This window comes from Lynx rufus, unplaced genomic scaffold (genome assembly GCF_022079265.1).
Source record: "Lynx rufus isolate CCGP_SWC_20201006 ecotype Redwood Valley unplaced genomic scaffold, mLynRuf1.p SCAF_16, whole genome shotgun sequence".
Taxonomy (NCBI): Eukaryota; Metazoa; Chordata; class Mammalia; order Carnivora; family Felidae; genus Lynx; species Lynx rufus.
This window is the reverse complement of record NW_025814830.1, coordinates 37,697,337-37,719,764: the sequence shown is the minus strand read 5'-3', so window position 1 is coordinate 37,719,764 and position 22,428 is coordinate 37,697,337. Positions and strand designations below refer to the sequence as shown.

The 22,428-nt window shown below is 48.1% G+C and overlaps 1 long non-coding RNA gene across 2 annotated transcripts in view; it reads left to right on the top strand.

The window, feature by feature from the left end:
- Positions 1–22,428, top strand: part of LOC124511846 (uncharacterized) — a 386,281-nt gene that overhangs the window by 110,187 nt on the left and 253,666 nt on the right. For both annotated transcript variants that reach the window (XR_006961968.1, XR_006961967.1), the window contains exon 3: positions 4,475–4,575. This is a non-coding gene — a long non-coding RNA (uncharacterized LOC124511846). The remainder of the gene's footprint in view (positions 1–4,474; positions 4,576–22,428) is intronic.

Below are 22,428 nucleotides of genomic sequence, written 5' to 3'. Positions count from 1 at the left end.
GAGGGGGTTCTGACTCCTCCACCCCCAAAGTGAGCGATAGTGGTTAGTTATGCTCTAGCTTACTTCTGGTTCTAGCTTCCGGTTCTCCCTGTCACTCCTGGGGGCTGGGGCAGACTTTAAATCCTGTATGGTCCTGAGAGCACTTTGGGTGTAGACAGACTCATGAAGAGCAATTGCTTGCGAGGCCCTGGAAGGTTATAGAAAAGCAAATGCCCCAGCTGAGGTCAGGTTGAGAGAGACATGAGAAGGTCAGTCCAGAGCAGGAAAGGAGAGCATACTCAAGTCGTGCATATGGAGGGGGGTTTGATAAAGGCCTTCTTTATAAACATGTGCCTGGGTGTACAGAAACCCCAAGGGAGAGTGCAGTGCCCCGGGACTAGTAACGGTGTGGGGAGGGGTTGTTATCCTTGTCACCCTGGGCCTATAAAGGCAGAGAGAGGGAAGGTGGACAGCATCTGGAAGGAGAGGTTGGCAAGAAGAGGGGTGCCAAGACAGGAGCCGTGGCAGTTGGAGCCAACTTGAGGAAGATCTGCACAAGGGGGACGGAGAAGGGGGGTGAATGGTAGAAGAAAAGGTACCGTGACCTCACTCGCCTACCCCTGCCAAGTCTTTCCTGCGGGGCTCCTCGCTGGCCACACCCAAAGGGATTGCCAGAAGCCAAGTGACTCCCTTGGTGCAGTCCAAACAGGTCAGCCCCACAGGACACCAGAAGCAGAGAGGAGGGTGAGGGCGGTACAGCCCTGTGTGGGTGGGGGTTCAGAGTTGCTCACAAGTGGAGGCATGGGGAAAGCTGCAGAAGTTCTGTGACTTTGACCTGACTGCTCCCTCCCAGCTTCATTGCCCTTATACATCACAGTGATCGTCAGTGTGAGAGGGAAGAGGTGGGAACCCATTTCCCATCTCTGCTCTGCCCATTAGACAGATGAGGAAAAGCAAGGCTTGGCCGCAACACCACGCTGCCTCCCATGGGACAAGAGACCGATTTCCAAGAGCAGGCTCTCTCTGGATACACACCAGTCAGTGGACTGACAGGTGTCTCAGACTCAGGAATCACAGAAACACGTCTTGCAGGACCAATGATGCAGGTTCCCCTCACTGGGCTAAAAGACTAACAGCAGCTCGTGAAACCCCATCTGGCTATGGTGCACGTACCAGAAAATGTGGCCATCTCTTCCATCATTTGGTTTTAGTGGAGACTGTTTTCAAATGGAAGCAATCTGTCTTTCTCATGTCTGGGAAGAGTGGTTATTAACTATGAGGAAACTGTCTCCAGCAGTAGGTCAATTAATTACTGCATTTTAAAGCTGCTTCGTGAAAAACAGCAATTAATTTCACTACATTTCTGGGTAGTTCTTCTGCAAACCTTATCCATTTGAAATCACGTTATCATGGGCGGATGTGGAGACTTGATTATTTCTGAGAGCTTTATAGGAGATCATATTCTTTTTTTATTTTTTTAAGGACTGTGGGGATAGAATTAGGTTTTAATTATCACTGGCACCTTTTCACTACTGGAAATGACTTGAAAACAAGACGGGAAGAATTTACACCAAAAGGAGAGTTGATAAATACTCTGAAAGCCTATTTATCTAAACACATCTTCAAGTTGAAATGCCATCTGATAAGAAAAAAAAAATCCAAATATAAAATGGGACGTTTCTGTTTACTTACTAATATTCTTTTTACTTTTCTGGTCTAATTGGTTACGAATTCCATAAGCTTTTTTTCTGGGTGAGAAATATCAAAGGGACTATTTTCACCTGTTCCTTGACCTTTTACCTCAGCCTCAGCTGCATTATCTTTAACTGGGTTGGACCCTGCTGCCCTCCTATTTGGTTTCACAGGAAGCCACAGAGAACTTGACTGGCTTTGGTCCAGAGGGCAGTGAGCAATAGTTTTTCATTGCCGTATATTATCTGGCCGTGGGAACTGGCCAAACCTGGGTTTAGGGACTAAATATAAGTTGGGCATTTCATGCTGACCTTGCCAGACTTTTCTGAGGGTGTCTAATTTCAAGCAATTCTTATAGGTAAAGCCCACGGTTTCTCAACCTCAGCACTTTTAACATTTGGGGCTGGGTAATTCTTTGTTGTGAGAGCTGTATTATACACCGTAGAATGTTTAACCGCATCCCTGGCCTCTACCTACCAGATGCCAGGAGGAGCCCTCTCCCCTCAGTTGCGATGATCAAAAATGTCTCCAGATAGTGTGAAGTGTCCCCTGAGGGGCAAAATCATCCTTAATTGAGAACCACTGGTATAAATACAACTATTTACGATTACAGAGATAGAGAGATTGAAAGACTATAGGTAAATATACATGGACATATGTATACATAGCTCAATAATAAAGGTTGTTTTTGGAAAGACTGTGAATCAGTGTTCTCCAGAGGAACAGAACCAGTAGGAAATATATACATATGTGCACAATACATATATAAACCTACATACACATCCATCCATACACACACACACACACACACACACACACACACACACAGTTGCCCTTTGCATAATACAGGGATTAGGGGCCCTGTCACCCTGCACAGTCGAGAATCCTCATGTACTTTTGGCTCCCCCCAAACTTTTAATACCTACTGTTGAGCCAGAAGCTTTACTGATAACATAAATTGTCGATTAACACATATTTTGTATGTCATATGCATACTATATTCTTACAATAAAGTAAGCTGGAGAAAAAAAGTTAAGGAAATCATAAGGAAGAGAAAATGGATTTATTGTACTGTATTTATCAAAAAACAATCCACTTGTAAGTGGATCTATACAGTTCTGGCCCTTGTGCTGTTCAAGGGTCAACTGTATATGGAGATTATAGGAATTGGCTCATGTGACTTTGGAAGCTGAGAAGTCCCACAGTCTGACATCTAGTTCTCCAGAAGCCTGAGAAAGAGGACCACCAGTGTCTGAGGGCAAGAAGAGAGGGATGTCCCAGTTCAAGCAGAGAGTAGATTCTCCCTTCTTCTACCTATTTCTTTGACTCAGGCCCTCAGCAGATTGGATGAAGCCCACCCACTTCTGTGGGGAGATCTTCTTTACTTAGTCTGCTGATTCATACGCCAATCTCTTTTGGGAAGCTCACAGACACACCCAGGAATAATGTTTCACCTACTCCCGGCATCCCTGAGCCCTGCTGCGTTGACCCATAAGATGAACCATCACACCTTGTGATGTGTCTTCAGGCGCATCTGGATTTCAGTCGAGGCTTTGTCGAGACAACCTCCGGGGTACTTCCTCCTCTCTAGAGGCTGCCCTCATAAGGTTTTGGTAACTATAGATGAGCGAGTGTGTACAGAGTGGCGAGCACTGGGTCTGGTACCCAGGAGGTGCTCCAGGAAAGCTATTTCTTCCCCACGTGCAGAAGCCATCAGTACTAAACGGACTGATAGCTGCTGGAAGCAGAAGAGTCATTGCATTCACCGATAGGTGTTTCTATTCTCTGCTCTGTGTCCCCTGCAAGAGATGTCTGTCCTTGTTTCATGTCATATACTAGTTTTTCATTTCCCATAAACTTGCTTTTCTTCAAAAAGTATGTAAGCAACACGCAAACACACTGTCATTGCAAAACTTCAGACACCACAGATAAAGGAGGCCGAAGCCTCCTTTGCCCTTTTTACCCCAAGGCCTACCCCCATCTCCAGAGGCAGCCACTGGCATCAGATTGAGATGTGTCCTTCCAGGCCTTTTCTCGAATTTTTATACCATTATCATTTTGCATGTGTAAATGTGCACATCTTTATCTTGTACAGACTGAGGTGTTACCTTTTCAATGCACATGTCAGTATATTCAGACCTAGCTCCCTTTGGCATTGTATGTTGGCATGGTGTGAGACCTTGGGCTGTTTGAAGTTTGTGGCTCTCACTAACAACGCTGCAGTGAATGGACTCACAACTCCTTGTGCATTTATCTATAGTAGATGCTAAGAAGTGAAATTGCTGAGACAGAGTATGAGCATTTTAAATTTTAACAGAAAATGCCAGGTTGCCCTCCCAAATGGCCCGACCATTTTGTATTACCAACATTCTCAGTAGTAGCAAATTTAATTTTTTCCCAATCTGATGGAAAAAAAAATCACCAAACAGATGTCTTGTTTTAATTTGCATTCCACTGATTACTGTCAAAATGAGTGTATTTTCTTATGTTTGTGGGCCATTCTTTTTTTTTTTTTTTCTTTTGATACTTGTGTCTTCCTTTCTTGTGCTTACTCTGTATTGGGGTGTTTGTCTTTTTCTTATAGGTTTGTTATGTTTTTTTTTATATGTTCTGTGTGTTAATTCTTTGTTATACACATTGCACGGGAAGAGACTGAGATGCTCCACAGTAAGTGTTTCAAAGGACATTAGGTTTTAGCTGCAGTCTGAGATGATCGGCGCATTTTCCGAGCAGTGATGTATCCCCATCTCTGGTCCCGGGGCATCTGCTCTCAGTTACACTCCCTGATTTTGTCTCTCCTCAGCTGCAAGTGTCCCCCACGAACTTCTGGATCTCCTGTATCCCCAGCAGACCCTCACCTCCCTGCCTCTGAGGTCAGAGGCCACCTTGAACGGTGGGTCCAAGGTAAGTACACACCTGTGCCCCTTGCAAGCCTGCCTCCCTGGAATTAAGCATTGCCAGGCATGCAAGGCAAAACACCGTCCGTGGGACATTAATAAATGTTGTGGGCAAACAAGATTCATGATAAGCTTGCAAAACACTTGAATTTTCTTACTGTAGGCCTTTTTTCCCCCTCTGAGTCTTTGCTCTGTCACCATGCATGATGACCCTCCAAGAGGGGTTCTATTTCCCAAACGTATCTGGCAAGATGGGACTTTTCTCCTAGAGCGTCTCTTAAGCTCACCTCGGCTTGGAAGAGACTTTAGGGCATTTGGTTTTGGTGCGTGCAATCAAGCTGCCGTTTCACAGCTGTCACATGCTTTTTTTTCCAGACCGTTCCGCGTCTCATGTCCTTATGCTTTGTGTGTATCTAGCACATACAGGGCACTGTGTATAGTAGAAGTCCTGTGATCCCTGCTAAATGTTGGGGACTATCAGAATAAATGTGTGGAATTGGGATAGGGCCTCCCGGGAGAGCGCTGTTTGCAAGCTTTCAGGCCTGGGATTGATGAGCTGTGTGGCTCTGGAGAATCTTCTCAGCTTCCCTGGGTGGCATTCTGCTTACCCTGCAGTGGGCATGATGATATCTGATTCCCAGGAACTTGGAGGAAAGGTGAACGAGATAACAGACGCACTGGCCTAGAGCCACTGCTGGGTGTGTCAGGACAATATCGTGTGAGGTTTGAGTCTTGGCACAGTGGGCAAAGTACGGGAAACCCCAAATTCCCTGATGCCCCAAATCCCTTCCTCTTTCAGAGAGCCAGACAGCAGGCAGTGTGGAAGTACTTCTGGGGTGGAGATACAGCAGCTCCTGTCCTCCCCCCTGGCTCTTCCCTCTGAGGCCTGCCCTCAGGTTCCTGACCCTGTGGTGCTGCCACAGCCTGGCTTGTGCACCGGGCAGCAGCAGGGCCTCCCAGGGGCAGCAGCTGACCACACTTGGCAGTTTTTGCAACAGTTGTAGCGCTGGTCTCGATGCGCCCTTGGCGATACCTGCCCTGGCCTGCGGGCATCCCCCTGCAGGGGCCCGAGTCCCTGTCCATGGTACCCGGAGCCTCCTAATTCCAACTGTCTTCATCTTCCCAGCCCTAGTGGTGGCTCTCTCTCCTGCAGTTGGTTGAACCGTGACGCCCGGGGGTTTTCTTACCCTTTCGGCTGCCTAGTTATCAACTAGATTCCCAGTGAACAATTCTTAACGTTAAGTGGTTTCCGTTCCCATAACTGGGTTGACTTCTGTCTCCTGACTGGACCCTGGCTGATAGTGGACAGAAGGAAGAATGGCAGGAAGGAAGGAAGGGAGGAGCTAGAAGGAAGGACAGAAGCCATCTGTCTTCTAAATCCACATCTTGTGCTCACCCCTGGAACCCTCAGCTGCCAGTCAAGTCCAGGGCTGGCTGGCTTGCACCCTGCCTCTGACCAGAAACCAGAACCCTCCATGCATGGGGCTGCCCCCAAGCAGGATAACCCGTTTCCACAGATTAGCTGGTTAAGCATGATGGGTCTCTTGTTTTCTCGTGGAAATGGCTGCTCAAATGTGTTTTTCTTTAAGGTGATGGAAAGTCATCCGTGATTCATTAAAGTGTTTGGCGATGTTGATTGCTGTTATAATGATTATTACATTGTCGTATTAGGTTATAGCTATTAACATTGTCGCTTTTATGGGAAACTGCTAATGAACCAGTCACAAGAACAGAAGATACTAAGCCCATGAACTTGGTGTTTGGGGCGTGCTTGCTTCACGAGCTCAAAGGGAGACTGGGGGCTTTTCCAATGTTGGGCTCAAGAGTGTGTTCTCTGAAATCAGATAGCTCAATTCCACCTCCCGTTCACTGTGGGCTCACTCAGCTTTCCTGTTCTCTGAGTTCCCAGCTCTGAACGAGGGAGAAGCATAATAATAATAACACCTCCTCAGAGATTATTGGCAGATTAGATAACAGAGCTTTCTCCAGAGCTATCTCCAATAGCCGTCACTGCTTCTGTAAACAGATCCGGACCCAACAATTTCTTCAGCCCTGAGACCCCTCTTTCTGCCCCAACCCCAACTTTTAAGCTTATTTCTTCCAGCAACCACCCAGTGAAACAAGGAAGTGGATGGATGGCATCTTTGTGTGTCAGTGTGATCAACGACAGTGGCTGGCCCTTTGTTGGGCTTTGTACATGCTCACTGAATGAACAAGTCTATTGGTAGGCCCCAGGCTTTAGGTGTCATGAAGAGTAGAGACTGGACCCACAATCTAACACTCCATGGACTTGACAAGATTCTAGATAACCACAGACAATACACACTGATCTTACTAAAGTGGTTCTCCAATGAGAATCCCTGGGAAGCTCATCAAATAAGATGCAGATCCTCAGCCCTGTCCCGAGAGCTGCTGAATCTCTAGGTCTGGGATGGGCTCTGATGGTTATATCACAACAAGCTCCTGGGGAAACTGGGGTGCCATGTGGGTGCCCTGAGGACGACACTCGAGGGATATTGCATTGTGGGGTCATTGCGAGGTCTCAGTGCAGCTGTAAATAGACTTGCACCTGGTTGGTGCACATCATCTCCCTTCGTTGATTAGGAGATCCTTGCTGGTAGGATGTCTGCTGGGTTTTAGGTCATGATGTTTGGGCTTAAACTTCAGACCCGCCAAAAACAGCTGTGAAAGCTGAGACCCATTGCTCACTTTTGGGGGTGTCATTTTTCTTCTCACCTGCCCGTACAGATTTGAAGGGAACCTTTTAAGGGTATCATGTGAGATATTATATGAGAAAAGTGCTTCATAAACCATAAAATACCTTTCAAATGTTAATTATTTTTAAATTTATGGGTTCATTTTATTTTATGATGAGTCTCCAAATCCATATTCTTAATCCTAAATAAGAAATTATTTTTCAAAAATAAAGAATCGTTTACAAGGTGAATTGCAATTAAGTCAGCCCAGGGGACCACTTGTAATCCACAAAGGCAGTGCTGAAAGGGGACAGGGACCGACCGGCCTGATCCGTCAGGTGCAGGTTCGGAGTGGGGACAGAGTGGTGTGACCTGTCCCCATGTCCCCAGAACAGGGTAGGCCGAAGTGAGGTCCTGCTTGTGGCACTGCCCAGGCCTCCTTCTCCTGTCTCTGCTGAGGCCTCGGGTCTGGTCCCCTCCCCTGTCCCCCACACTCCACTCTCCATCCACACACCTCTCTTGTCCTCTCCTGTACTCCACAGGTGGGGTCAAGGAGCAGGCCACACCTTTCCTGTTGCCACCTGCATGTTTCTCATAATGAGGATAACCCATATTTCCACAACTCTGACCCTGGCTACTGTCTTTGACTTACAAAGAGCTGGTGAAGGGAAAGTCAACACAGCTCTGAGCCAGACAGACTTAACGGCACACTGTGCCCAGTAAGCTTCTGTCCTTGATGTGTCTTCTAGCCTCTGCCCCTCACTCTCATCCTTGTCTAGGAGATGGTGTTAAAGATAAGCTCCTGTCTTCATCAAAGTGATCAATAAACGAGAGTAAGGAATGAAAGGAACAGGCATTAATAAAGCACCTACTGTGTGCCTGGCCCTTCGGCCACATGATTCCATATGATCTTCTCCCAGGCCAGTGCTGTTGGGTTGTTACTGTCCTCGTTCCACCAATTGGGACGTCCCACCAACGTCCCACCAACAGTGCTGTTGGGTTGTTACTTGTCCTCTTCAAGAATGCAAGAATGGTTGACGCTTGCATTCACTAGCACCCGGGACATGGCCAAGAGACAGCCATGCCCTCTCCATTTGCAAGGGAGTACATTCTACCAGAAATGGGAATATGTGTAATCTGCCAAAGGCCGCATGGCCTGCACGTGGCTTAGCAAGAACCGAAACCCAGCCTGCCTGGTTCAGAAGCCCAACCCTTTCATGCTCATGCAGTGGGTGAGCCAGCTCTCCTGCCGGGGACACACGGGTGTCGCTTCCATGCCCTGGACCTAGGCAGATCTGTGGGGACCTGTGTGCTCAGGGACGGCTCCCGTCTCCCTTGGCTCTTCTCTTCTCCTTCCCCCTCACTGTCTCTCAGATTTTGCAATTGCCTCATTAAAATGCAATTGTGTGATTCATCAACATTATAGGAGAAAGCAGTTAGATAAAATACAGGGAAAAAATGAGTATTTGCAGAGACAAGTAGTATCGAGCTTTCTACCTCATCAAGGGGCTAAACGCATGCATGTTAGCCCTATCACCCTGACGTCCAGAAATCCCCGGAGTGTGGAGGGGTTTTTTTCCTCTTCAGTCTCTTATATGATCCATGATCTTTACGTTTCGCCCACCCTTGTGAAAGCTAATGGCATCATTTTCATGCATGGACACGGGCCTGCCAGCTGACAGTGGTTAGCAATTCTTATTACAAATATATCTTCTAATTCCCGAGCTAGAATTGTAAAGCTTTTCTATAGTGACACTGAACCAAAATATCGAAATTGCTCAAGCCTTTAAAGAAAGCAGCAGCAAAAGGTTGCAGAACGCCTTTTAAGTAATGCTGCAGCGAGGCTCTCTGGAATACAGATAGATGTCTGCCTGGGCCTTCCTGTCACCTCAGATCACCCTGGAATTCAGACTCCAAACTTCCAGTGCCTTTGGCAGGAATTGCAGACAGGCAGAGAGAGAGAGAGAGAGAGAGAGAGAGAGAGGGGGGTGGGGGGGGTCTCTTTGAAAAGTAACTTCTACACAGTTTTGATCATTACCACTGTCTGAACATGGAAAAGCCTCTTTGCAGTTTGGAATGGAAATGATAAAACAGGATGTGCATGTCAGATACAACCTGTAGGCTTATCCTTTGAAGACATTCCCCTCCCTGTTCAGGGGCCACATCCACTTTGGCTTTTTCTTCAAGATGTAATTCCCTGTCCATATTCATAATGAAGGCATCCTGCACTTCCTCCCTCCTGTCCCAGGCTCCCTCTGGGCTCACCACCCTCTTCCTTCTCCCCATCACAGCTAAGCAAGTGTGGACAAGGGAAACATTCTGGCTTTGAAGTCAGTCTCGACTCCCATCTTGGACTTAAGATTTAGGGCAAGACGTTTAACCTCTCAAAGCCTTCCTTACTTCACCAAATGCACTTAATGATATTTGTTTCGTGGAATTGTTTTGTGGATTGAAGGAGATCAAGTTAGCATCAGCATGAAAGACGGATATCATTTGTATTTGTATGGCTTTCGTCATGGGTGATTTTTGGTGGCTGTCTTCCTCAGAAGATGGGGCTCCTCGAGGAACCAAGGGGGGGGTCCACGGCACTCACGGTGCTGCTAGGCCCCCACTTTCTTCTGATTGTGTGGTGCCGCCGACATCTGTGCGTTGGCTTCTCTCTGCAGGCAGGCTGTCTGTCTCTGTGGGTTGGGAAGATGGAGACAAGCCTGAAGCAGAGTCACGCCCTCACGGGTTAGCATTCCGTGGGGACACGCTGGGTGGGATGCAGGGCTCTTCCTCCCCTGAGATCCATCTGTTAGTCTCCAGGAGGGCTGGCTGGCATGCTTGGGTCCCATTTCCACCCCTGGATCACATGGGGGAGAGTGGATAGTACATGTCAGACTCTTAACTCCTGCTGCCCCAGCAGTATGTAGTGGAGTGAGAAGTATGGATGCCAGTTCCCCCAAGCCCATGGGACCAAGGGCAAGGACAGTCATCCAACAGAAAGGACCCGGGGGCACCAGGAAAAGGGAAGGATCCTTGGGAAGTCCAAACCAACAGATGTACATTGCATGACCAAACACTGCTTAATAACTGAATTAATAGACAAACAAATGAAAGGTGGGTTTTTTTTTTTTTTTTTTTACAAAGAGCCCTGGCCTGGGAATAGGGCAAATGGAGTTAAGTCTGCACGCCTCAGTTAATTTGAGTGACTTGGTACGTTTAGAGCTGCTTCTCAGGGCCTGGTGTCCTGGACTATAGAATTTTCTGGTTGGATTAGGAGATCTCCAAGGCCCCTTCCAAATTTACATGTCTATTATCTCATGCTCCTCATTAAGAAAGAATTTTAAGTTAATTGAAACAGGGCTTTTGCAGCAGGCTCTGGAGAAAACCGTATAGATATCTATAGGTTAAGTAGAAGAGAGGGTAATGACACGCTTTCCCTGGCTTAGGGGGAAGACTAATTTGGAAGATGAAAAATAAGTAAGACTAGCCTCCCTATTTGGGACAGTGCTGTGCTCTCTTCAGGGAAGACCACAGACAGGAAGAGATGTTCTGCCCAATGACCAAGGGAGGGTCAGCTTGTCAGCAGGAAGGATGGGCTGAGCCATAGGAACAGGGAAAGCACGCGTTTGCTACCGTTCTTAGGAATAGACACAGTTTGTGGGTGATTACTCAGTATTCCATTGAATGGGGGGAAACAGGTCAGAGAAGTGAAGGAACTTGGCCTTGTCGCCCGCCCAGGACTGGGGTCAGGGAGTCCTTGGACTCCACGGAGGATCTGAGCAGTACGTGCCGTGTGGTGGCTTTAGGTCAGGGACAAGGTGACCCTCACATGGAGAGCCGTGCCAGCCAGTCAGTGTTCAAGGCCAGACGAGGGTGAGCTGAGGGCCGGGCGGCCCGCCCTCACCAGCCTACAGGGGTGGGTTGTTGTCTGAGGTGCAGAGAGCTGGAGCCCCACCTCTCCTTCCCTCACCCCTCCTTCTTCCTGCCGTCCTACCACCTAGCACACCGCACACGGGACTCACAGTGCCACAGGAGAGCCATACCCTCCGGGGGAGGCAGTGGAACAGAGCCGTGGCCCAGGCGGGAACAGGAGGCCCCGGGCCCTGGCCTGCAGGCCTGGAGACCCGGATTGGCTTTCTCCAGCCAGCCTTCCTAACTCTTGTCATTGTCTTTTGTCTTTGCCTCTGGGTGTCTTCAAGTCTTTGTCTGCCGCTCTGACATGCTTCCCTTGGGTTCATTAATCCCTTGTGATGCCATGTGCTCTGCAGTCCTACTCTGCCTGCCACTGCTTATTCCTCTCCCACCTGCCCCCACCCCGTTTTCTTTTCTTGGCTCGCTCTCTCTCCTTCTACACGTATGCAGCTCTCTCCCTCGCTCTGCTGCCAGCACTGGCTCCTGCCCCCACCCCACTGGTGTCTTCTCTTGCATGGCTGGGCCTCTCCAGAAAGAGCCCAGCCGCTGCCCCTGCACACCCCCCACCCCCACTCTGGCCTGTCTCACCCTCCATTGCTAAGCACTCCATCAGCTGGCGGCCCAGGCCTGGCCCTGATGGAGAACTGCCCCCTCTGGGCCTGACTACTTGTCCCTAACCCCTCTGATGCCCTCTCAGCCTGGCCATGTGGATGAAGAGCCCCCCTGCCCCTAGACAGGCCTGGCTTTCTGGAGAATGGGGAGGCTAAAGAAGTAAGTAGCTAAGATGTGAGGGCTCAAGGGGCGCCTGGGTGGCTCAGTCAGTTAAGCATCTGACTCTTGATTTTGGCTCAGGTCGTGATCTTGTGGTTGGTAAATTCGAGCCCTGCTTCACGGTCCACGCTGATAGTGTGGAGCCTGCTTGGGATTCTCTGTCTCTCTCTCTGTGCCCTTTCCCTGCTCATGTTCTCCCTTTCTCTCTCAAAATAAATAAATAAACTTAAAAAAAAAAAAGATGTGAGGGCTCAAGCCTGACTCTGCCCTCCACCTGGGCCAGTACAGCTGCCTTGGGCCTGCAGGCCTCCCCTTCTGGAGGACTCCACCTGTTCTACGTCTCACAGTGTATGTGAGGGGCAGTGGCAGCCAGTGATCTGCTCCGAGGGTCCTGAACAGATGCCACTCCCCTGTGTCTCCTGCTACCTCCTGAGACGGTCCACCCACTCTGCACACCGTAAGCATTTTTTGAGCACCTACTATGCTCAAACGCTTAGTATTGTGCCGGTTCTGTTCTAACACCTATAAAATGGGGAACAAGCTAGGCATGACCCCTTCTGTCACAGGGCTCGTGCTCCATGGGCGTATCAGAGAGGCAAGTAAGAACTGATGATGCCGAGGGCTCTGATGGGGGCCGCATGAGGCCCTTGAGCGCCCTGGGGTGCAGTCACGGTGCCCAGCCAAGTCAGTAGGGTTTCAGGAAGCCTGCCCTGAGCAGATGCTCCCTCAAGCCGAGACTGAAGGATGTATTCACTTTCACTCGTAAAGGGGTTGGTATTTGTGGCAGGGTTTGGCAATTGGCAGTTGTCCAGGTAGAAGGAACAGCCGCTGTGAAGGCTTGGGTGTCGAGAACATTTCTCACCTCACCTTGGTCCCCAGGAGAATGCACCTTATGCTCCAGGATTCAGCCCAGCCTAGAATCTCCTTCCTCTGACTTCCCATAACCCCTTCCCCATACCTTCCAGAGAACCCGTGTCACCACCCAACAGTGAGCCCAGTGCCCTCAATGGACAGATGTCTTCTCTGACATCCCGGATCCTGGTACCAGACCTGCGATAGAGTCAATTCTCAGCATTGCTGAGGTCAGACATGTGAATGGATAGATGGGTAGATGAATTTAAAACAAAACAAAAGAAAAGAAAAAACCAACCAAAACGAAAGAGCCTGATCTGATATGAGATTGCCAAGCTTCCCCCATCTGCCTGGGCTCCTTCAAGAAACACCATTTCCTTCCAGTGTCCTGGGAATTTTGAAAAGGCTGATCCATCATTATCTCAGGCTGCCAAGAACTCCTTTTTCTCCAAGAAATCAAACTAACCCCCAAATGTTGGGTGTGTTTGTGTGTGTGTTTCCTGCAAGCTGAGGCCTGGCTTTCGAGAAGTAATCAATTCCAATTGATTGGCAAAATCTGACTTGTGTTCCCTCGGCCAATTTTGGATGGTAAAGTTCATTAAAAGCAGGCCTCTGGCAAGCCGACACCCCTCAGTGCTACGGTAATAAGGGCTTATTATGCCAAGCAGCGGGATCTGCCCTAAAGAGTCCTTGGCATGGTTTCGTGGGGACTTGCCCATCTGCAGCAGTGTTTTTTGTAAATGAGTAATTTGACCATGATAAAAATCCAGGAGGAGTTTTTCCAAGCTTGGCCGGCGAAGGACTTGGAGAGAACCCTGTGGTGAAGAGTGGAGCTCCTGGCCCGTAGTGAGGTGCAGACCCCTTCCAGCCCTCCTCCTCCTTCCTGCTCTGACCCCCGGCTCCCCAGACGGAGGGATTTCTCCTGGCACCACTGTCAGGAAAGCGGTTTGGCCCCGGGCTGGTGGAGGCACTGCTTTCGAGCCCTGTGGCCCCTCCAAGAGGTGGGGCACACATCTCTGCCACAGTTGTTTGCTTTTAGAGGCTCCAGGGGCTGGAGCTAGGAAGGGATACATTTCTTCCTGAGTATGCACAGGGCAGCAACTTCTGGAAGTCATCAAGCCTGACAGCAACTGGCATAGGATCCCCTGAGCGAGTGTTTGGATCCAGAAGTAGGAGTTTGCTTTTAGCTAATATTTCTGATGTGCCCGTCCTATGCCAAGCTCTGTGTTGGGCTCATTCATACGCAGAGCCAACTTCACATTTTTTACAGCAGTCACCAGAGCTGGAGATCATGGGCACTCTGGTTTGAAAATAAAGCGTTTTCTTTCGCATTTTAAAGTGTTCACATGGAGGTTCTAAAAGGTTATGCAAACAAGGTGCTAATTTTTTTTTTCTTTTTGAGGTTTGGGGCTAGTGGGTTGGGAGAAGGCCTTGAATTTTCACTTCACATGCTACTCATATTATTCTAAGTTTAAGAAGTAGCTACTCTAAATGCCTCTTATGGAAAATTTGGAAAATACAGAAATGTAGGCCAGAATTATATGCTGCCTGTTAGATATGGTTCATGTTTCCATTTTCATCCAAGTAAACTAAGCCTCAAATGTACCCAAGTTCACACAAATAAATGATGAGGAAGATTTGGTTCAAATTTGATAGTGGTTTTCATCTGACTAGGATTTCTGAGACCCAGAAAGTTGTTTCTTGAAAGTGATTTTTACCTGATTCTTGGTCCTAGGAGAGTGTCTGCTAGAGGAAAGACAGGCTCCATGCTCAGACCAGACTGGGATAGGGTGGGTTCTGCGTCTAATAAGTGATGGCTCACAGTCTTTTTTCTTAGTGTTTATTTGCTTATTAAAGGCTCTGAGAAGTCCTGCAAACTTATGAACAAAGAACCCTCACCCCTCCCAACCCCTGTACACCTCCCACAGAATCTACAGGTCAGCAGACCAGTTTTGGAAAATGCGTGCTCCTTCTTGCCTCTGCCCATCCAATCTCCTCCTTCCACTCAAGTCTTTGCAGTCTGTGTGGGCAGATAGGGACCCCACCGAGGCCTCAAGGGAGAAGTGACCCCCTACAGTCACTGCTAGGAGGAACAGTGGGAATCCTAGTGGCTGACCCATTTGTCTTTAACAAAAGAGGAAACTGAGGAAGGGAAAGGGGAGTGGCTCATCCAGTGTAAGGCAGAAGGTCGGTGACAGGATTGGCATTTGAACCCGGGCCCCACGAGCAGGACCCAGCTTCTAGTAGATGCCTGTGCTCAGGCTGGGTTCTGATGGAGGCCGGGCCCGTGTGGCTTGTGTCTCCAGCAGAATGTATTCACAAACTCTCACTTCGGCACCAGAAGTTCACCTCACTGCCTGGCTGGGGTTTGCTTTTTGCCACGTAGCAGAAATCCCTTCGGGCCCTGCAGCATGGGGTGCTGCTTCTGCCCCGCACTCCTGGCAGCCCCCACGTTCTCCACAGCACTGCAGGTTGGGCCACGGCAGAGACTCAGCTTGTTCTGGGGGCTCCTGGGAGGCCTGGCTCTGTGCCCTGTGCTTTGTCGGGGCTCCCTCAGTCTGCCTGAGGTCCTGGGGGCAGGCAGTCGCCCCCAGATCTTCCTCCCTCCAGAGATGACCGGGTGGTGTTTTCACAGGCTGAGAGCCCAGGCCCCAGAACCTACTCCCCATCTTCCGTGAAACCATCAGTGACCACTAACTTTGGATTCTCAACCCTCATAGCTGCCTGCGGGGATTAGAAATCCCCAAACCACACACTCATTGATTTTTTTTTATTTTTGTCTTTCACTGAGCATGAACCCAGAGGCCAGGAACCATCCAGACAGGAATTCAAACGTAGTAAGACATCTAGCTGGGGATGGACATATAAACAGTTCCCAGAAGTTGGGGCACTGATAATGCTAAGTCCCAGGTGCAGGGCAGCTGGATGGATATTGAAGGATGACACAGGCTTAATACCATGGAGGCAAGAGGTTTGCCTCTTTTTCCACTGGGAACAGCTTGGCTGAAGCGATGGGGCTGCTACACAGCATATGTGGAGCGTAGCAGAACAGCATCCCGGGATCAGGGTGGATTTGTGCAGCCTGCGTGGTGGACAAGGGTAGATGGAGACTCCCCGGAGGTCACGGAATGACACGAATAATGCACATTCAGAAAAGTTCCCCTCTGCATCCCCAGGGAATGAGTGAGAACCAGGTGATGCCTGGACAGAGGAGTGGCCCAGAGGCTGTCATGGGAGGGAGGGTCTGCTCACGTGCGAGGGTGAGGCAGGAGGGTCCAGGTCAACTTCCAAGTCTGTCACCGGCTCGACTGCAGAAGCAGACCATAGTCTCAAGTCTGCGTGATTTTATTCTTTCTAGTAAGAATGAATGAATCATTAATTACCTACGAAATATGAATTGATAGCTTGACCTTTGAAGTCTTTTCCCATATATAAGTCACCGTTCGGTCATTGCTTTAGGCCAGGTCTCACACAGTAGCACACCAAGGGCAGGATGGTGGGACAGTCCACACTGGGTGTAGGCAAGAAGGGAGGGCCTTGTCGGCAGAGAGTTCAACAAAAATCAGCCAACTTTCTGTTATCGCCTTGCACTGGCAATTCTGAACAATGTCAGGGATGAGATACACCTCTCTGCCTGGTGGACTTCTCCCAGCACTGACTGGCCTCAAGTTTGGGGTTTGAACACTCAGCCACCAAACTTATTGGCTAATTTAAGCTAATGTCGTTTTTTAAATATAATTTATTATCACGTTAGTTAACATTCAGTGTATATAGTGTGCTCCTGGCTTAGGGAGTAGATTCCCGTGATTCATCATTTACACACAACACCCAGTGCATATCCCAACAAGTGCCCTCCTCAGTGCCCGTCACCCATTTTCTCCACCTCCTGTCCCCCCACCCCCTTCCACCCTCAGTTTGTTTTCTGTATTTAAGAGTCTCTTATGATTTGCCTCCCTCTCTATTTGTAACTATTTTTTCCCCCTTCCCTTTCCCCATGGTCTTCTGTTAAGTTTCTCAAATTCCACATATGAGTGAAAACATAGGATATCTGTCTTTCTCTGACTGACTTATTTCACTTAGCATAATACCATCCCGTTCCATCATTGTTGTCGCAAATCGCAAGATTTCATTCTTTTTCATTGCCGAGTAGTATTCCGTTGTGTAAACACACACACACACACACACACACACACACATCACATCTTCTTTATCCATTCATCAGTTGATGCAGTTGATGGACATTTGGGCTCTTTCCATAATTTGGCTATTGTTGAAAGTGCTGCTATAAACATTGGGGTACAAGTGCCCCTATGCATCAGCACTCCTGTATTCTTTGGATAAATTCCTAGCAGTGCTATTGCTGGGTTGTAGGGTACTTCTGTTTTTACCTTTTTGAGGAACCTCCACACTGTTTTCCAGAATGGCTGCACCAGTTTGCATTCCCACCAAAATGCAGCAGGGTTCCCCTTTCTCCACATCCTTGACAACATCTGTTATTTCCTGAGCTGTTCATTTGGAAGCTGATGTCATTCAGAGGGCCTCACACTTTACCAGTGGAAGCCCTGGAAATGGCTCCATTTGGCAGGCTACTGAGTCTGGATTTGAGGGCTTTTGAGCTCCTTCCTCAGTATTTTTGAAGTCTTCACTATCCTCTTATAACACTCCCCCTCTCCAGTCGCTAGACTCCAGAACAAATTGCCTGGCAGTGCGGGGAGAGCTTCAGAGCTTCCTGCCAGCAAATCTTCGGGCATATTACTGGCCGGGGCCTCCAGCCAGGAGGAGGCCCAGCCCTGCCCTTCCTCTGGGAAGGCACTCCTAAGGCCCTAAATAAACCTCGTAAGTCATGCAAATGTTCCCCGAAGGAGCCTGAAATGTTTGGCCTTTCTCTGTGGGCAGCAACAATGGTTCACAGGGAACATGCAAAATATTACTCATGGTGGGTGCTGGGTCAGGGCCCCTTGGTATTAAGGCTCTAAATAAAGCTCTGTAACGAATGGCGTGGGACTAGGAGAGCCACTGTAGGCAATCCTCATAGGACGGATCTTCAGAACCACCTCCTGGGACGGCAGAACCTGGCAGCTGGCCCCGGGGAGGGCAGGGATCAAGTCTCTTCTCAGACAGGGCTCTAAGGCCCAGCTATAAATTGCCCAAGCTCAGGACGATCTGAGCAGCCAGCAGCGTGCCCAACAGTTCTTGCTGCTGTTGTACTCTTGCCTTTCTGCCTTCAGTGTTCATGAGCAGACACTGGGGATCTGAGTTTGGGGCGGGGTTGGTGGTGGGCTGAGGATGGGCCAAGGACACCTGGATCCAGCACCTGACACAGGGACACAGCCACACCTGGGACACAGCCACACCTACGGCAGTATTTTGTACATTCGTCCTGAACCAACATTACTGCCCCAGAGAAAGGTCAAACTGCCCCAAAGCCTTGATGCTAGGGCCTGGTGCACTGGCCTGAGACTTCAGTCCTGGTTCACACCCCTCTCTCAGGTGCGGGACTCTTGGTTAAGCTGCCCGGGCCCAGGTTAGAAGCTGTAAAGGCAACAGTTGTTGCAGGTGTGGAATTTGCATTAGACAGTTAATGACAATGAGTAAGGTGCCTCACAGCCACAGCCCTCTCCCAGCTCAGCTCAAGCCAGGCTTGTTCCCCTTACTGTCACCCAACCCCCAGACTGACGCACATTTGCTTAACCTGTGGTAACCTTTGGGTGAAAGGGTCATCTTGTTGCTTTCATGTTTGCTTCCCAGTTTCCAGGGAGGGTGGCTCTTCTTGGTTGTGCTTTGGGGATTTATCCTTCTGTTTCTGGGGATTGCCAGTTCAAATGTAGGTCATTTTCTGTCGGTTTCTTTAATCTTTTACCTATTGACCTGTAGACATTTTTATATGTTCTCACCTTAATCTTTCTCTCCTCATTAGTGTTTTCTGTTATATATTTTGTTATATATTTAATTCAGCGTTCGTTTTGTTCTTTCCCTTCACAGCATTTGCGTTTAGAAGGCCAGCCTCACCTCAATAGTTTTTTCCTCTAATTATTTGATATTTTTACTTGTTCAATATTTGACACTTTAATCATTCTCTAACTTGTTTTTATGAATGGTATTACATAAGGGGTAGGTAGGAATCTACTCACACATGAATATGCTTATGAATAGCCAAGAGTTCCATGAACAATGGGTTAATTGTTCTCACACCGTTTCTCAGTGGATTTGAAATGTGTCTTTTGTGGAGCATGTTCCTATGCATTTGTGTTTCTATATACACACGTGTGGGTGTGCATAGCATACACACATAGGTCTATATACCCTAATTCCCTACATTCATATTTTTAATGGCAATATGGAGGAGAGTGAAGGAGGCACTGTGGTCCTGGGGCCATTTTTGAGGTCTTTGCATTGATCAACAGCCAGTATAACAAATCTTTGTTAAGTCTACATTGCTTAGTACACATTTAACAAATGCATATCTTGTGGCTGCACGCTAAGAACTACATTTCCTGGGGCCCTTGCTTTCTGGAAACTCCATGGCCTACTGGGTGGGCAGATATTGGACATGTTTTGAAGGCTGAGAGACTTATAAATAATTAAACTGGCGTTTAAAATCCTGGATTGGATCCTGGAACAGAAAAAGACATTAGTAAAAAATTGCTGATATCCAAATGAAACCTTTGGCTAGTTACGGTATATGCCAATGTTAATTTCCTAATGTTGACAAAGGGACCGCAATCATGGAGGATATTAACATTAGGGGAAGCTGGGTAAAGGGTATATGGGAACTCCCCAGATCACCTTTGTAACTTTTCTGTAAGTCCAAAGTTATTCAAGAGTAAAAGGCTTATTTAAACTTTAAAAAAAAAAATTAGCAGGCAAAGTTAATGCAACAATGGATATGCACTTATGAGCTCTTCTCTGGCAATCAGTGAATGTGATCCAGAAGGGGGCGCCTTTGATGTTGTGTGGCTTCTGAAAGATGCTTCACTGATTTCAGATTTGGTTCTCATTGTTGCCACTTGTAGAACAGGAGAAAGGTGTGAGATGATCTATGGTCCCCCTTCCACATTTTGGAAGTAGGGTTGTTTGCTCTATTTGGAAGTCTGTCACCCACAATTCTTGACCCGTCTGCAAATTTCACACTCAAGAGATGCCTAATGAGATTTGTGTCCAAGCAGGCATAAGACATCATCTTGTCATGCTGAAAGAAGCACGAAGCTCTCGTGGGAAGAAAATCATTTGGATTGAAGGTCAACAAACTGACCAGCTCTTGTCCTTTGGCATGGCAGTTAAATTCTCAGAGCCTCGGCTTGCTCATCTGTAAAATGGGATTTACAACCCCACTGCCTGCCAGGATGTCCATGACAACTGCTTGTGGTCATGCATATGGGAAACATACCTGGTGTGTTGTGGGGCCCCAGGAATGAGGTTCCCTTGCTTCCTTCTCTCACCCTTGCAGCATTTTCTCTCCCTTCAGGTAAGACAGCTCTGAAAGAACCGTGGTTAACAGCTGAAATCTCATTTAGAGATCCTCACGTTCCCTTCTAGGCTGTCTTATCTCTCAGCGGTGGCATTTCTTCCTGGGTGTCGGGGACAATCAGACGGGCGAGACGCTTTCTCGGTAACCCAAAATGTGATTTTTTTCTGGGATTATATAGCATGGGGAGGACATTGGAGTTGAAAGGAATTTTTAGTAGGCTCACTGTCACAAATCGGATAACAGGAAATAAAACAAATAAGACTCAGTCGGTACACTGGCAGTGTGAAATTTCCTAAAAAGCAGGCATGTCGTCCTGGCAGAGGTTTGACTAAAAGCCCCGTTCTGGGCGCAAAGCAAAGAGATGGAAGTAGGAGCTTTGGCAGGGCCCCCATCACGCATCCCAGGAGAAGGAAGGCACCGTTACCAGACACTGCTGGCAAACTGGAGTTGGTGCTGCGTGTCATCTCTAGGGGGCACTGGGCAGTCCCAGGGCCAAGTCCTGGCTCCCTGAGGCCCCTGGGGAGGTGAAATGACCCGATCCCCCTAGACTCGACATCTGTCTATAAAATGGGGACAGGGTGAAATAAATCACTGGGATCCGTAACACCCACTGCAATACCATCTTTTTTTTTTTTTTTTCATGAACTCTTAGTAAAATTAGTTGTATAGAATTTACTGCTAGGTCAAATTCCCCTTTAACTGAGACTTTGAGAAACAGGGCATAATGTGAGAAAAGAGAGATGCAGCTGTCCACATACTATGATGCCATTTTTGTAGAGCTCACCAACAAGAAAATCTAAACAACGGACCATGAAGGGATGTGTATATATGATATGTGTATCTATACATATACATGTAGTATGTATAGATATATATTAATATATAAGCAATCTGATGATGGATGAGTACACAATTCAGGTCAAACCTTGTTTCTGACATGCAGAAGGTGGAGACAGAATAAGAAAAGGACCCTCAGAAGCCTCAGTGCTTTAGTAACATTATTTCTCAGGTCAACAGTGCTTAGTCTGTGGGGGTGGGCTTTATGATTTTGCTTTATATCTTGCACAAACCTGATGTACGTTTCATTATGTATCAAATATTACATAACCTAAAGAAACCCAGAGCAACCACCCTGAAAGCAAGTTTATGTGAAGAGGTTTATCAAATGGAAAAAAGAAATCAAAAACACATTATTTGTCACCAGATGTAGAGACAGTAGCAAAAACACACTGAGACTCCATGTGACCCTAAGCTTCCAGATGCATTGTTTACCCTCAGCAGGTGTGGCTTTCTTCCTCTGGGTTTTTTTTTTTCCCCCTCAGGCAAGGCAGGCCAAGGGCTGGAATGCCTGTGTCCACACCTCCTCGCTTGGCAACAGGCCGCTGTTCTGCTTTCTGCTCTGTTCTCTGTGTGCTGCCTGTAACTCTTGCCCTGGGGCAGGAGGTGAAGGGTGCTATTTGATCACAGGAAGTACATAGCTAGCTTTTTATCCCCCTCTCACTTTTTCTACCTTGTCCTTGAGGGGCGTTCTGCACTTGGAACTCTGGTGCCATCCCTCTATTACCTGTTCCTATTTTATACAACACCGCCAGCATTAGGCATTCAACAAATACTCGTTTCCTTCTCCCATTCCTTGATGTGCTCAATTTCTCCATCCCTAAAATGGAGATAGCAATACCTACTTCAGTTGGACATTGTGACAGTGCTAGGAGAAAGCCCATTTTTGTCGCCCCCTCCCCACCCTCCCCCAGTGTGGGAACTAGAATAGAGGCGACAGTTCAGAAACAGGTTCTTTTCCAAGCTATTTGGCTCTCCTGCCTGAGCAGGCCACTTTGCCTTTTGGGGCCTCAGTATTCCTATTTGTCAAGTGGGGCTGTCCATGTCTGCCTGTGTGCGTGGCTCAGAGACAGTGATGGAAGGAAAAGCACCCAGACAGATCAGAAGCATCCTCCGGAAGTTCCAGTACAAGAGTGTGTCTCCAGAGACTCGAGGCGTCTGTCCATGCGGTTGTCTGACAGCCCAGTGGAGATGCTCTTGGAAATGGCAGCACTTTCACGCAGCTCTCCCACAGCCCAGCCACATTCATTTGCCTTCTGCTCAGCTGCTTGGCTTCAAGGTGAAGGCCAGACTCACAGGCATGGAATCTGACAAGACTAAGTCGCTCTGCGGGAAT